The following is a 16240-nucleotide window of genomic DNA, read 5'->3' as shown; positions in this document are numbered from 1 at the left end:
AGCAAAAACTCAAGTGCTGCCCCACTGGCTTTAAGTCCTAAAATATAAGATGAGGGAATTGGACTGTTTGGTGTGAAATGATAACCTTGAAAAAAACAGGCCTGGTGGAAGGAGGATAATCAATGCTGTCAGGCTATATCAGCTTTATGGGAAAGATGAGAGGGACATACAATCAGGGGAGTGGCGCTGTACCTGAAGCATTTTATAAAGTGTAACAGCATAAAAATATTATGAGAGAAGAGCAGGCCTGTGGAACCCCTGTGGGAAGAAATCTTGTGCTCTAATAAAAGTGGACTACTAAGATTGTGTTACCAGCCCCCTGCTCAGACCTGTAATAGTGCTCAGGAAATGTGAAATGAGAGTAGAGAAGCTGCAAATTCAGGATAGGCAGCAGCAGTGGGAGGTTTCAACAGAAGCCCCATAGAGACTGGATTGGTGCCTCATCAGGGTGGGAGACAGAGAGGATGTGTCCAGACGTGTGAAATGGCTGTTTCCCAGAACACCTGGTGCATCCAGAAAGATGCTATTCTGGATGTGGTCTGGAGTGGTGCACTGGAGCTGCCTGGTAACTAGTGACCATCATACAGAATAAATACATACAGCATGTGGTCATGTGATTTCAAGTATAGGGTCTGCAGAATGATGAGGCAATTGAGCAACAAACACTTAAAGAATTAGTCCAAAAAGCCTATAAGCAGCCTGCAGGCTATTAAAAATACAGTTATTCTAATAAAGTAATTAGAAGTCCCCAAATAATGTTCCACAATAAAAAGAGAAAACAAAATCATTCTCAGGACCCTTCCTCACTTGATAGAAATGTCAGAGGAGGATACTGTAATAAAATGGCCAGCTGCTGGAAAAAGAAAAGCCTGCTCGGATGAGCAGAAGAGGAAAGGCCTTAAAAGATGGCAGGTCAAACACAAACAGAAAACTAAAAAATCTCATAGTTAGAAAAATGCCTTATAAAGGATGCTCAAACTGTTGGCAAGAAGTTCCTAAATATATCAAATCAGTAGGACCACTGGACAACAGCAGCATAAGTGTGGGCACTTGAAGAAAAGGCTGAGGCAGTGAACCCCCCTGCAAGGAGCAAGGGACATCATCAACCAGATCAGGTTGCTCAGAGTCCCATCCAACCTGGCTTTGAATGTTTCCAGGGATGGGGCATCCACCACCTCTCTGGGCAACCTGTGCCAGTGCTTCACCACCCTCAGTGTAGGGGAAAAAAAAAAAAAAAAAAAAAAAAAAACCAAACAAAAAAAAAGTCTTCTATTCAGTCTGAATCTACTTCCATCTATTTTAAAACCATTACCTTTATAGGCCCTGCTAAAGAGTCTCTCCCCATCTTTCCTGTAGGCCCCCTTTAGATACTGGAAGGCTGCTGTAAGGTCTCCCTGGAGCCTCCTCTTCTCCAGGCTGAACAGCCCCAACTCTCTCAGCCTGTCCTCATAGGAGAGGTGCTCCAGCCCTCTGATCATCTTCATGGCCCTCCTCTGGACTCACTCCAACAGGTCCATGTCCTTCCAGGTGGTGTCTAACCAGAGCAGAGCAGAGGGGCAGAATCACCTCCCTCGACCTGCTGGCCATGATTCTTTTGATGCAGCCCAGGATGTGGTTCACTTTCTGGGCTGCAAGTGCATGTTGCTGGCTCACGTTGAGCTTCTTGTCAACCAGCGTCCCCAAATCCTTCTCCTCAGGGCTGCTGTCCATCCATTTTCTGTCCAGCCTATATTTCCTAGGCAAATAACCATTTCTTTTCGAGGCTTTTGAAGTTCAAGATGAGGAGAGAGTTTCTGGTCCCTCGGCTGAAGAGACTGTGTCTCTTGAAACGTAAAGAGCGAATGGGAATATCAAAGTAGGTCTCTAGTTTGTCTTTTTGTCCTCTGTGCATATGTTAATCAACTGACAAATGGAGAAACAAAATACGAATTCATACTACTATACTTGCAAACTTCAGAGAGAGGTACACTTCCTGCTGCTTTCTTCCTAGAATTATTTATTGAGCACCAGAGTGTCTTAAAAAAAAAAACTTTATTGTAGTTAATTTTATGTTCTTTTCAGAAATCACTGTTGTAAGTGAAAGTAGCTATTTGTGTGGTTTCATTGGGACTATGGGTGCATAAACTTAATTGCAGAAATATTACTCCACAAATACCATGAAATATTGACAACAAACATATAAATTTATAGCTAGAAAGAGTGGTTTTAATTCATTTCTTCTGTTGAAGTAATTTTCTGCCCTTTTCTCCCTTAGGCAATGATGTGTGGTTTTTTTTTTTTTTTTTTTTTTTTTATAACATCAAGTGTGGGTCCCAAAACAATATGATTGAGAGAATAGTTATAGTAAAATTTACATTTACTGGTTATAAGTTAAATACAGAGAATGCTGTTTCTTTTATTAATGTGAGTATCTGTAAAGCTCCTAGGCAAATCAAGAATAGTAAGTCTATAATCTTCTCTGGCTTTTAGAATAGGCCTTTTCTCAGGCACGATAAATATAAGTAGTTTTTTTTTTTTTTTTTTAAACCTGGATGTGACTGATTCTCATGATTTTGAAGTGTGAGGATACCTGTGGAGCTGGCTTCTTTATGACTGTGGCTGTATGACTTTGTCTTGCATTAGGTCTTCCTACTATGAGGTACATGTAAAAATCTTGGCTCTACTGAAGTTAGTTCAAGTTTGATTTAAAAAAAACCCAACCAACCACAATATCTTCTGGAATGTCTCAAATGAAATTAACTTTCCTTAAAGGTATGTTAACTGTCTTTCTCTTAAGAGTTTGTGTAAAAAGGCATGATATACTGAAAACTAGACTAGATAGATTCTGAATGCTTATAGGACCTTTATATTCTCTCTGGTGTTCCAGTTAAATTGTGTGAAAAGTAACTAAAGCTGTGCTTTGATCACAGTTGGCAAGAGACTAAAAGCGTGTGTAATCCAGGACTGCTGAGGGTAAGTAGTGCCAGAGTGATGTGTATGATGGTTGCATTGCCATTAGATCTATCTGGTACCTTTGAAGCTTTGTAAAGATACTTTGTAAACCAGACAGTAAACAGAGAGCATTGAGAGTTAGTATGACCATTTTTCTGGGTTTCTCGTAGCCTTACAATTATCAGAACAAATAATAAGTTCCAAAAGAAAATAATTCAGATCTACAGGTTCAGAAATTACTCTGTGTTAATGGTTGTTTTCATCGGTTAAACTTATTGATCTGTAAAATGTTTTTTATTATTTTGTTTTATCTAAACACAAAAAAAAAAAGAAAAGAAAAAAGTGGTTTGTCTAATTTTCTTTTACTATTTTCATGCCAGTCTATTGTGTGTAGAATACTAAAATAAAGTTTTATCAGTCTTTATTTCTCCACAAACTTGTTTGCTCACGTAGTATAGCATGAGTGAGCCTAGTTCCTCTGTGCAGGAGAGCCTTATGAGATAATTTTAGTGAATTTTAATTATTCCTTAAGCTAGAAACTTTCTGGTGTTGCTCAGCTGAAGGAAGCATGCACACATCTCGTGTGCTGTTACAATTGTTTTTTAATTGCTGAGTTTATTAAATTAGAGATCTGTGTGAGCTGAAGATAAAGTATTATATTATATGCACTTAGTAGCCAAATGCGTTATTGTGACTTCATTATTTACTTGCCAGACTTCATCTTTCTTATAGAGATATTGGGTAATTCTCATCCTTTTTCCCCACTTCTTTCTCTTTCCTTTTTCCCATTTTTTTTAGGCAGTCCAATCACAAAGTGTATTTGGGCAGAGATACAGGGAGGATGTAGGGTGGCTGCTTCTTGTGCCTGTTTAGCTGTGTCACTGAGTTTGAAGATAGGTGAAAGCACCAACCTTGGTGACTGAAATTTATCCAGGTCATGAATTTTGGCCCACAGTCCACTGCTAAGGGGATGCTTGTCATCTTGTGCATGGGATTATAAAGTTGCTTGTAGGATAATTGTGGCTAAAGCTGCAGGAGGCCAGACCTAAATGTCAAGATGTTGGTGTGAAGACATGTTTGGTAAATGATGTATCTGTTACTTCATCTGTGGTAGCTAGCTTAGTGATTGTGCCTTTTTATCTCCTTTTACTTTATGCCATGTCACCATCTTGAGCTGTTTGTTCCTTCCCATGCGGGGTGATGCTGAAGTTTGCATCCTAATATCAAACGTTACATTTTTCTGTGTGCTGTTACTGTTGGGATTTCTCATGTAACCTTATGTGAATCTGAATTAGTACATTCTTTCATCAATTTTAGTTATCTGATTCTTTGCTTTCATAATTTTCCTGATTCCTACTGTTATTGCCATTGACTTGGCAGGGATGGGAGAGAAGGTGACTGTTTAATCTAATTAATCACTCATTCTAAGAAACAAAAAAAATATGCAGTTGATTTCTTAAGTTAACTGTATTGCCCTGAGAACAATATGCATCTTTCAGGAAATTATTAATATGCTTAAAATAATGTGGTTTACACTCTTAGGTTTTTCTAATTTCTGTCTGTGTTTGGGGAATATGTAAAAGAAAGTTAGGAATGTAGATTAATCTGGCTGCCTTGTTATTAGTGCATTTGAGAAGCACATGTCAAAGCGCTCTCCTCTATCTATTTGCAGACTGAATTCTTTGGGGTTGGGACTTATACCGGACACATGTTCCTGTTATGCCATCCCTGTTAGACCTGAATTCCCAAATATTTCCCCACCATCAATTTCTCTGCACTTGCCCATCTGGTATAAAAATCTCTACCACCCTCTGACAGGAGATCAAAGTAGAGCAATCCAAATCCCAGCTCTGCTCTGCTGTGATTGCAGGGAGATGGGTGCTGACCTAACCAAGAGGTTGCTGGAGTTCTCCTTACCAGGAGAGAGGTGTAAGAGCTTGCAAGAAACACTGTGACTTACACATCCACTTGGTAATTTCTACCATTTCTCCTTCCCAAATGCAAGGCTGCGCTTCAAGAAGCTATTTATTGCTTCCTTTTGAAAAAGGATCCCCTGCCATTGCAGTTGTGCACAGTGCCTGGCCCCTGCTCAGCCTTTGAAAGGAGCTGCTTTACAAACTATACCTGTTTGTTGTGCTCATTTTTCACTACAGCAGTGACCTTGCTTATACCCCTGTCTTCTTACAGTTTATTTTCAAAATCTTTGATCATCTTTGGTGCATTTCTTGGAGGAATGTCAGTCTGCAGACTCATATTGTGGATTGACAGATGAAGACATGGAGCAAGACTAGTGCTAGCTTGTTCTTTTAACTTAAGGTTAATTGATTATCTTGAAGAGTCTGCCACCTGGAAAGGCCTATCTGAGTGGCAGTAACTGTAGCCAGTGTTTGTAACCGTAGTCTCTGCTCCCTCCCCCAGATTATGCTAGAAGTTAAGATTTACATTTTCTAGGCTGCTGGGGTTGAGGCAGCCTTGGTTGGATTTGTTCTTCTGTGATGAGATTAAAAATAGTGCCAACTTTCCCAGCCTGATATTAGAGGAGGAAGTAGGGGAGCAGGGGAGAGCCTGTCTCTCCCTGTACCTTCGTGTAAACAAACAGGGGATTTGCTCTTTTCGAGAAATGAACAAACAGATAAAACTTTAAACATTGGAAGCAATATTCAAGTAAACTGTTGTTTATGTGCAGGCCATTGAGAAAAGGAATAGAAAGGTGGAAAGGTTATGAGATAACATCTGTGTATGTCTTTTCTACTGCTGGTCTCTTGCTTGTTGACCCTTTAGTCCTATGTTCAGTCTTAATTTGGCAATGAGCCGAGGAGATTAGAGTTCACTTGGCTGTGGCTGGCAAAAGTTGATGTGCCTTATATATGCTGTGTATACACACAATTGAAATGATAGCATACTTCTCTGTTAAGGACTACCATTATACGGTATGAGAAGCTGTGTCTCTAAGTTTTATGCTAATGAGATGATTAAAATCTGTGTTAAAGTTGTATACTGAAGTCCACTTAAAAATATTTACAACTAACGTAGGAAAAAGTAAAATTAACTTTTGTTAAGACAGTGAGATACTTAGTTTTTGCATTAAAATATGCACCTATCATGGTTAACTTCCTGTGCTATGAGAAGTTAAGAAATTAGAATGTTAAGATTTGCACAAACTTGCTGTTGTTGCACAGGATTCAATCACATTAAGAAGCGAGCAGAAGAGTTTGTAAAGCTTTGATTATTTTTGGGCTTTTAAAGTGTTTTCAGGACACAGCATGTTCTAGTTACAAATCTCTGAGCCCAGAACATAAGTCAGAGCACAACCACTGCTGTTGTGGATGATCACTGTAAATGGCTTATAGCCACTTCACATGCTCAGTAAGGAGGTCCACAGAGGATTTTAATTGCAAACACCCCAATGCCATTATCATAGAATCATAGAATAATTTGGGTTGGAAGGGACCTTCAAAGGTCATCTAGTCCAAATCCACTGCAAGGAGCAGGGACATCATCAACCAGAGCAGGTTGTTCAGAGCCTCATCCAACCTGGCTTTGAATGTTTCCAGGGATGGGGTATCCACTGCCTCTCTGGGCGACCTGTTCCAGTGCTTCACCACCCTTAGTGTAAAAATTTTTTTTTTTTTAAAATCCAATCTGAATCTACCTCCCTCTATTTTAAAACCATCACCCCTTGTCCTATTGCAACAGGCCTTGCTGAAAAGTCTCTCCCCATCTTTGCTCTAGGCCCCCTTTAGGTACTGGAAGACCGCTATAAGGTCTCCCTGGAGCCTCCTCTTCTCCAGGCTGAACAACCCCAACTCTCTCAGCCTGTCCTCATAGGAGAGGTGCTCCAGCCCTCTGGTCATCTTCGTGGCCTTCCTCTGGACCTGCTTCAACAGCTCCCTGTCCTCCTTATGTTGGGAGCTCCAGAACTGGACATTCTTGTTGAAAGTCTTCACAGTGAACCATTGACTGTTTGGAGTATAGGCACTAAGGCTCAGGCTGATGATGTTAGCAGCTGATACTAGACTATTGATTCCAGCAATTCAATGAAACTGCATAATAGCTTTTTCCTAACTGCTGTTACCCATTATAATATTCACATTCATAAACAAACCTTTGTGATGGAGCAGATACTTTTTCTTAAGAGTCTGTCTCTGTCCAAAAGTCTGAATCAAAACCAGCTTGTCATATTAACTAAGAGAGAAATTTGATGTTGCCTGGTCCATCTCCCTATACAGACACATTTTGACACAGTGTATTTGAGTGCTAATAATGACATTAGAAGATGTTGGAAGGAGATCTAATTCAGCATGCAGAAGTGACTTTACTGTCATCTCCTATTTTCTGCGCAATTGACAGCAGATACTTGGGGCTGAATTTTTCTTTCAGGTCAGATTTCCAAGGCACGTGGCTGCCTGTTAGAAACAGATAAGACCAAAACCAATACCAAAGTACTTGTTGGAAGTGTCAGCAGTGCTGAGAATTCAAAAAGCGTGCTTCAGTTTTCTGTTTATGACATGACACAACAACGCTTATTCTACTAGCAATGAAATCTAACCAACAACCCCACGTCAGTTTTTGAAATTTCTTACTGGGAAAGTTTTGTAAGAGTAGTCTTATCTGGGAAGAATAAAAAATATTTTCAACTAATATATCTATTTTATCACACTCTCTAACCACTATAGTCTAAAATTCTTTAAAGAAATCACAGTAGGTATAAATACCATCATGATCCCAAATGGGGAGTTAAATTTCAGCTTTCATTGTCAGATAAATAAAATCTACATCTTTACCTAATTTTTAGTGTGCAAGATACTCAAAGAATAGGAAAAACATTACCTGAGGTATAAATAAAACAAAGCCCATTCAAGTGATGCCATAGATATTTCATACACAGTTGGTTCTCAGCTCGTTTTTCTGTTCCATCTCTTCCTTTCAGAAAAGGACAGCTAAGCTACTTCTAGCTCTCTGTTGGTAGATGTTACTATCAACATTAGCCCTACAAAGTTTTGCTCAAAAGGCACCTGTGAAGGACAAGTTCTAAACAACGTACTTCGATACAGCTGCCCCAACAGCTGTAGTGAAGCGCCACGCTGGGATGATCTGAGGCTTCCTTATCTGCAGCTTACGAATGCTGAGCAGTATCAGGACTCTGCCAACCTGTCAGCTCCATTTCTGATTTGCAGTCTTTTCTGTTTGCTGGTGTCTTTTGCCTTCCCTTTCCAAAGTAGGCTGAACTTCCCAAAGTCATAATATTAGCCTGGCAGCAGTAAGTTTTGTAATGAAAGCTATTTTTTTTCTTGCATGCAGAGGAAAAGTGATGTAGACCAAACATTCTTGAAATTTGTTTTTCTAATGACATAAGTGTATGTATCAAAAAGCCCAAAATACTGTTGTAACGAAAAGTCTATTTGGCCTCGTATCAGCTCTATGTCTGGAAATGGATTATACCTAAGAAATAGCAAAGAATGCTTCAAGAGTATAGCAGTACTTCCCTGGTATGTGTTACAAGACCCCCCCCCCCCCCCCCCAAAGATTTGTAGCTCAGGACTTCCTCAGCCAGAAGGACATCTTTACATATAACAGATTTTGATAATTCTTCTCCAGAAACTTCCCAGCCTAGATAAATCTTTATAACCTAATTCCTGTAGCTGTCAGTTCCCTCAGTTTAATTATTCAATGGATGAAGTGAAATCTCTTTTGATACTACCAGTTTCACTTTTTGACCCTGGTTCTTGTATTGGAAGATAGTGAGCAGTGATTTCCCACTCACTCTCTGTTACCTGCCATTGTATACAGGTCTATCACAACCTCTGTTGTTGTCTTCACCCAAGCTGAGGCATCGTGATCCATCTCATCATCTTGCCAACAGGATTTGTTTCATACCTTTTGCATTTCCTCTTATTCCTTCCAACTGAAGTACATAGCAGACTGGAACTGCACAAAATAATTCAAGTAGAATCAGTATTATATTTTTATACAAAGGCACTACAGTATTCTTTCCTGTTCTCCATTCCTTTCCTAATAATTTCTAACATAAGTTTTTGACTGCTACTGAAATTTTCTAATAGTCCTGAAATTTTGACAGTGTTATTCAGTATAAGCATAAAGCCTCTCTTCTGATTGGTGATGGTCAGCTTAAACTCCATCATCATATATGGACAGTTCTTTCCCTCCTGCCCCTCCTGCCCTATGAGTATCACTTCATTTTTTTTTTTCTTATTTTGCAACCAGTCACTTTGTATCATACGTTTCTTTTGCAATGTTGCAAGTTATTTGAGGTTATATGCATTTCCAGCAAACACATTCACATCCCTATTCACTCTCTCTCCAGACCGTTTATGAAAATTTTGTGTTTCACAAGCTTCAACACACATCCCTGTAAAACACCACTGAAGATCCACCTGTAAGTTGTTGTGCTTCATCCTTGAAACAAAAGCAGCAGCATCTATTTGTTCATCTCTGTCATGTGCCTCCTAAAAAGCTGACTTGTAAATCAAGTTGTTTGCAACATTAGCAGAATTTTGGGAAAATGTGTTTAAATTACACTGGGATGTCAGGTGTAAATTACGCTCTGCAGTGTGGGGACAGGACCCTGCAGGAAGAAAACTGGAGAATAAGTTCCCATACTGAAAGACACTGTAGGCACAGGATTCATGCTCTGGCAATACGGCAGGATGTCTCAGCTGAAGGACATAGTTTAATCAGGTAAAGAAATTAATTTCACAACTTGATCTTATGACTACAATCTGAAAAGTGACCAGTTGTGCACAGAGTCTGATGCTGTTGGCATTAGTTCAGCCTCTGTTACTTTAGTAATCTATTGTGTGACACTAAATCTTTGTTCTGTGGAAAAATATGCTAATTTGAATTTCTCTCTATCCTACTTAATTGCCCTAATTAATTTTAATAGTTTAATATCAATCCAAATTATTTATTAGAAATTGTAGTGAAAATATTTCAAAAGAAATGTTGAAAGATTTGGAATGAAGGGTGATATTTTGGCCACATGTTTCTAAGTATGTTCCAAATAAAGGGGAAAGGTGTTTGCTGAATACTAGATATGCTGGAGAAATATATTTATTTATTTATCAGTGTGTGGAAGGAATGGGAATGTACAAGAACTATCATTGGATGTAACGAACAGTTTTGTTTGTCCTCTATTCTTTCCCTGCTGGACCAAGATTTAAAAAATACTGATGTTATTTTGAGATTTTAATAAACAATCCAGGAAATTGGAAATTTTCATTTTGACAGTTTCAAGATGAAGTGTTTTTAACTTTCATATCAAAACTAATTTTTCAACTTGAAACATCTTTTTAAGATAGGACAAAAAGCAATCTCTTATGAAGATGACAGGTCTTGATCTTGAGTGATGTCTTGTTGGATTATCGGTTTGAGGAAAGCAGCTTGGCTACTGTTGAAGATACACTTACTCTATATAGAAAACTTCAGGTTTTGAGTTGTAATGAAGTATTTTTCATAATCACCTAATAGTAGTAAGGACATGACAGGAAAAACTTTATACAGAGTTCAATGGTATCCAGATTAACTGTTATGCAAGTTACTGACTACGTAAGGAGCAGAGCATCCCTCTCAGCAGGAAGGATGGGGAGGACTTGCCCCTCACTCTGTGCTAATCAGCAAATCTTGGGCAGCCCCAGATTAGAGCAAATCCACCTGCTGATTGTTTACAAATATGAGACCTGAAGCTGACTTATGTATAATTTGCATATTGATTTTTATCCATCTCTACGTAAAGGTGTTTTGAACTCTTTCTCAAAATGCTTTTTTTTGTAATAAACTATGAACAAGTGACATGATAGGTTGTGATATATGTAGGACCAAATACACAAGAGCAATACAGTCTGTGAACATCTATTAAAACAGAAAATTTACCCACAGGAAATAAATATTTACCCTCTAGCTGTAAAATATATTATGGAAGCAGTGCAGTGTGTTTTACTAGGCCAGTATTTTGAGCTGGTAAGTGATTATTACCTACTCAAATGGCACCGATAGATCAAAGATCGAAATAGCTAATGCTCTGCTGGGATATCATTTTACAACCCTATACATTTCAAATATATTATTAGGGTGGAAAGCATAAGCAAGTTGAATATTTTCCCATTCGATGGTAAGGAATAGAAATAGTTGAGAAATAGTTTTCTCATAAACATGGAGTATGATACTAGGCTACTCCTGAATACTTAAAATGAAGTGCCCAGGGTACGGTGAAGATGAGGTAATAAATTGTGGGAATGTATTCTTTTAGTATATTTTTGTATGTAAATAAAACTTTATTTCTTTTGAAAGCATGTATTTACAGGGTTTTTTGTTACTGTTACCGTGTAACAAATTTTGCACCATGCTGTGTGATACAGATACAGGCAATACAACAGCCAATGATCAGACTTACAGTAAAAATATAATACTAATAACTTTTTGTATGACTGCTATGAGCTGGGGCTACCCCTGTCTGTGTTCAGGCTGGTCTCAGTCAAGCTCAGAGAGGCTCTAGGCAGAGCAGCTTGTTTAAAAATCTGGTTATTCAGCACGCTGAGAAACACCGCCTAATCGCTCAGGTTGTTTGAAAGTGGCTTGCACTGTGTCTGGGACTGGATTTGTCTTCAAGTAACCATCCCACGCTTCCTCCCCTGTTCCTTGTCTGTGCCTGTGAATCGGCATCACCACTCTGCTGCTGCCACTCAGGGAGCAATGTGGCCTTTCTGCTCTTTCTTTAGTTGCCTCTTACCAACTAAAAAGCCGAGCTTAACAGCCATGGATGGTGCCAGTGCGCTCCACAGCAAAGTCTCATCTGCCATGGTACTTAATCAAGGTTAGTCTTCTGCCTGTGCGCTTGTCACTGGAGCAGTAAGAGGAGCCTTGGTGAGGGGAGCAAAAATGCTGTCACAGTGTCTCTCACTTTAACAAAGCACCCAGATTTAGCTGGTTCCTGTTTCTTTCTGCATGAATATTCCCATCTATTTGCAGCAGAAAAAATGAAACAACCTTCTTTTCCTTCCTATTAAAGCCCTTAGAGCAGTCATTGTCTCTTTGGGAAATGCCTTGTATAGCACTTAAGTTAGTCGAGGAGCCAGAGCTGGTCTTGAACTGTTACCATACTGGTGGTGGTGTGTTCATGGGTTTGGTGGATCATTTTCCTGTTAGTAAGCAGAAACAGTGACAAAAGATGCAAGCTCCTTCCTTCTGTGTACATGGAGCAGCCATGTGCAGCATGTATGTATGTACATGCATTGTCCTGAATTCAGCCTCCCTGTGGGTTGCAGGTGAGTGAGGAAGCCCCATTTCCCAGGTCTTCTGTTGTCTATTCTTCCTGGTACTGATTGTGATCTTGCAACTGACCAGCTTCAGGGCAAGTTGAATTAGTACATTGGCCTGATGGAAAGCTGATCAGAGCTTAGATGCATGTTCTGTAAGATAATTAAATGGATCTGACTTGTGATTCAGCTGTGGGATCTTGAGAGTTGTACTCAAGAGGATTGTTGAGAGCACAAATTGGAAGGGAGCAAGCCACAGTGAGGTCAATTTATGCATGAAGAATGTGTCTTGTAATCATAAAATTCTAACAACTTCTCACTTTGCCCTTGGTTTTAGTTTTTTTCTCTCTTTTTTTTCTTTTTTTTTTTTTTCCCCGAGTGGACCTCCATTTCTGTCAGCAGTCAAAACCAAGATAACACACTGTGTTTAACTAGTCGTGCAGAAATGAATTTTACAGTTGACTATATTTGCTTGCAAAGGGCTTTTCTCCTCTGCTTTCTCTGCAGTTAAACTAAAAAAGTTTCTTAACTCATATGAAGCATGAATCTAGAGGAGTTAAACAGATTTTATTTTTTCTGATTATATTCACTGTATGATCATTCTTGTGTTTAAGGTACTTGTTGCAATTTCTTAGCTTTCCTCAAGAAATTGATAATGCTCATCTCCTCCTGAGCAGGGTGTTGGGGGACCTTAGAGCCCCTTGATCCTCCTGGGTCAGGTTGCTGCAGTGTCTGGGGAAGAGAAGGCTGCAAAAGAAAGAGATGAGCTGAACTGGCTGTGTGGGACAGTGATCCTCAAACTGAAGGACATACCTGCTCCCTGATGAGTCTGGGATAATTCGGGCAAGGGGGTACTTGGGGCCACACATACACCTCTTCACTGCTTTAGCACGGAACCTGCCTCCCCAGTTGCCAAATATCCTGTGGCCCTCCAGCACCTGGCATGGGACAGGAGCTAGTTGGGTTAGCTGCTGCCCTTCCCCTTGGGGACTGAAGTTACTACCCACTTTCTGCAGGAGTAGGAAGCTATGGATGCATCCTCTCTTCTCTCTCTTCCCTCTCTTTCCTTCCTGCATGCTTCTCGCCCCCACGTGGGAAATGCTGGGAAGGGCCAAGGGGAGGATGTGTTGAAAAGTTGTGACAAAGCTGCATTGTTTGGACTTTCCTATGTAATATTTGAGAGTTTCCGTGGGGACTTACTGCTCATCTCTGTACTTTGATGCCTAGATGCCTGTTATGTGGATGCCCTAAACTTTCTGTCTATAATAAGGCAATTAATTCTTTTGATATTTTGTTTTTCACAAGACCATTATGACTGGAACTGCTTTTCTTGTGACTCATGAGAATGGCAATTGGTAACCCACTAACATTGCTGCCCACAAGGGTTTGTAATTTTAGAAGTAATCACTTTGTGGCTGATGTAAATTTTGTAATGAGAAATACTAGATTTATGACTGCAGGATTTCTCACAGACTGTTTTATTGCTTAGAGGAATTGCTTTCTCTGTTGGGAAAATCCATCATTAGATGTCTGCCTGGAATGTTTTGTGGACCGTTTACGCTTGGAGAATGTTAATGTAACCATTGAAACAATAATGATGATTTGAGATAGTATAATTGTTCCCTTTTCCTTCACTCCCAGACACAGAACGATCTGCCAGTCAAGTTAGGCGTAGGTTCTTAAGGAGACTTTACAGCCAGAACATGAGCAAGTGCAATGTCTGGTTGTTGGGTTCTCACCCTGCCTTGCAGGTTCAGTCTGCTTTCCTGAGATAGGCAATGGATTTCTGGACTCGGCAGCTAAGAAGAGTTGTTTGGAAGAGTGCAAGATACACCACTGCTGTCACAGTGACAGTAACAATTGATTTTTAGGAAAGCCTTTACTGCTGCATTTTTGTGTGAAACCTGTCTAGGTAAAAATACTGTCTGCCTGTGGGACTGATGTCCTCAGGCAAGGTGTTGGGGAAGAAACTCTGTTTGCAGTTTCTAATGAAGCTCAGACCTCAAGGATGTGAATTTCTCAGACCTGCTCGTTGAAGTGTTTCTGTGCATGCCTGCTGGATGTGGAAATTTTGGGGCCTACCTAGCTTTTGTGATGAAAAATCTGAACATCTCCGGGGTTAGTTGATGTGAGTTTTGATGATTACAGTTCTGATTTGAAATATAAAATACGGGTACCTAATTCCTAAATCTATTGTGGATCTGTGGCCAGGGTTTACTGTGGGCATGTGCTCTCCAGTGATGATGATGATGATTATTATTATTTTTTTTTTTAAAGCAGCTCTGGCCACCATGGCTCTACTGGCAATGGGCATTGCCCAGGGATGCTGCAGGTCCTCAGGCTGACTCTGAGCAAGTGCTGAGTCAGCATGGTGGAAGGCTACTTGGTTTATTCAGCTCTTTCCGTTACTGCTGTGTAATGATGAACTAGTTTGGCCTGGAAACATGAGAATAGCTGCATGTTATTGCAGCTAAAGAAGTTGCTGTTATGTACAGTTTTATTTTCTGTTTATTTGCTCTTTCATTGAGAGCAGAGTATGTGCATGCTTTTGTGTTTAAGTCAAGATAACTGCTAAGCTTTCTATTTTAATTGAGTATAATTTGGCAGCTCTATGCCAATAGCACATCCCCAATAGAGAAACTGCTGCTGTCAGCAAGGTCTTTCCTTTGTGGGTTTATGTCTATAAAAAGAAACATAACAAGAGAAAGATCTTAGAAACATCATGCTTTGAAGCACCACCATGTTACCTCTAGTGCCTGAATTTCTCAAAGATTTTTCCTACATGTACTTTAGAGGTGCTGCAGGCAGCTGATTCATGGAGCACTGACACAGGGTAGAGTGGGAGGTGGGCGCCCTTCCTTGTCCAGGGCGCACTCATCCAGTCCCTTTGTGTCCTGCTATATCTTGCTTTGGCCCAATGCCTGCTTTTAAGGACCTGACTGAAGCCGTTGTGTCACTTTACTGCTTTTGTGAAGCTGCATTGTTGTGTGGATTAGCATTTCTTTTCATTTCCTACTTTCTGTGTGCAATGGGTGTACTCTGAGTGGAAACATATGCTACTGGAGAATCACCTGTGATGTACTGGGGTTTAAAAATCTTTGTCTGATTTGACATATTTTTGCTTTTTAATGTAATTCGTTTCTGCACTACTGATCATCTTTATTGAAACAGCACATTTGTGCATGACTCAAGTTCGTTTCTGGAAACTAGTTTCAATAACTTTCATTTATTTAAACTATTAAAATAGTTTTAAATGCAGAGAACAGTACCACTCTCACTTTCTATTCAAATTCCTGCTCTAACCATCGAAATAGGCTTGAAATAAAGTACCTTGGGTTCTGTTTGACCTGATTCAATATAACTGTTAAAAAGTAGAATTACTGAAAAGATAGATGCATTCTGTATTTGGCTCAGGCTATTGAAATGGGAATGGGATGAGTTTGCCACAGCTATTAATATATTATTAATCCGGGATATATTATATATTGCTTTTAAGTCTTATCTGAAGGACTGGATATCCTTTTGTAACGTGTTCTTTTGCTTTTTCTATACGCTGACATTTTGTAGATGAGCCATTTCTCAATATGTGAAGTCTAAATGGCTCTTATTCGGTCAAGTACCATGTTATTGAATGCGTTACAAAGAGACTATGTCCTCTGCACATTAAGTTTGAGTCTGGTGCTTATTACAAAATCCAGACTTTTCAGATGCTAAATATGTGCTATATCTTGCGAGCTAAAAATGGTAGGCTCCTGACAGTTTTGGGCTACTGAGGCTAAATGACTCTCTTATGTCCATCCTTCTCTCTTTTGTCCATATGGTTTCTGTGTTAGTCTCTAGTTCTTTGTGGTGTTAAATATTGCTGTAGATCCAGATGGCTAGAAAGCGGTAATGCCATTATACTCTCTGTTTTCTGAATCAGAGCTCCTGTTATTTTGACTTTGCCTATAAAATATTACTGTATAAATAATAGTTCTTAACATGTTGATAGCTTATTTTGTGTCTTTGATCTGCTGTAAAAGCTTTCATCACTTATA

Source organism: Chlamydotis macqueenii, chromosome 8 (assembly GCF_036417535.1).
Source record: "Chlamydotis macqueenii isolate bChlMac1 chromosome 8, bChlMac1.mat, whole genome shotgun sequence".
Lineage (NCBI taxonomy): Eukaryota > Metazoa > Chordata > Aves > Otidiformes > Otididae > Chlamydotis > Chlamydotis macqueenii.
The sequence above is the reverse complement of the archived record's forward strand: the minus strand, read 5'-3'. Positions refer to the sequence as shown.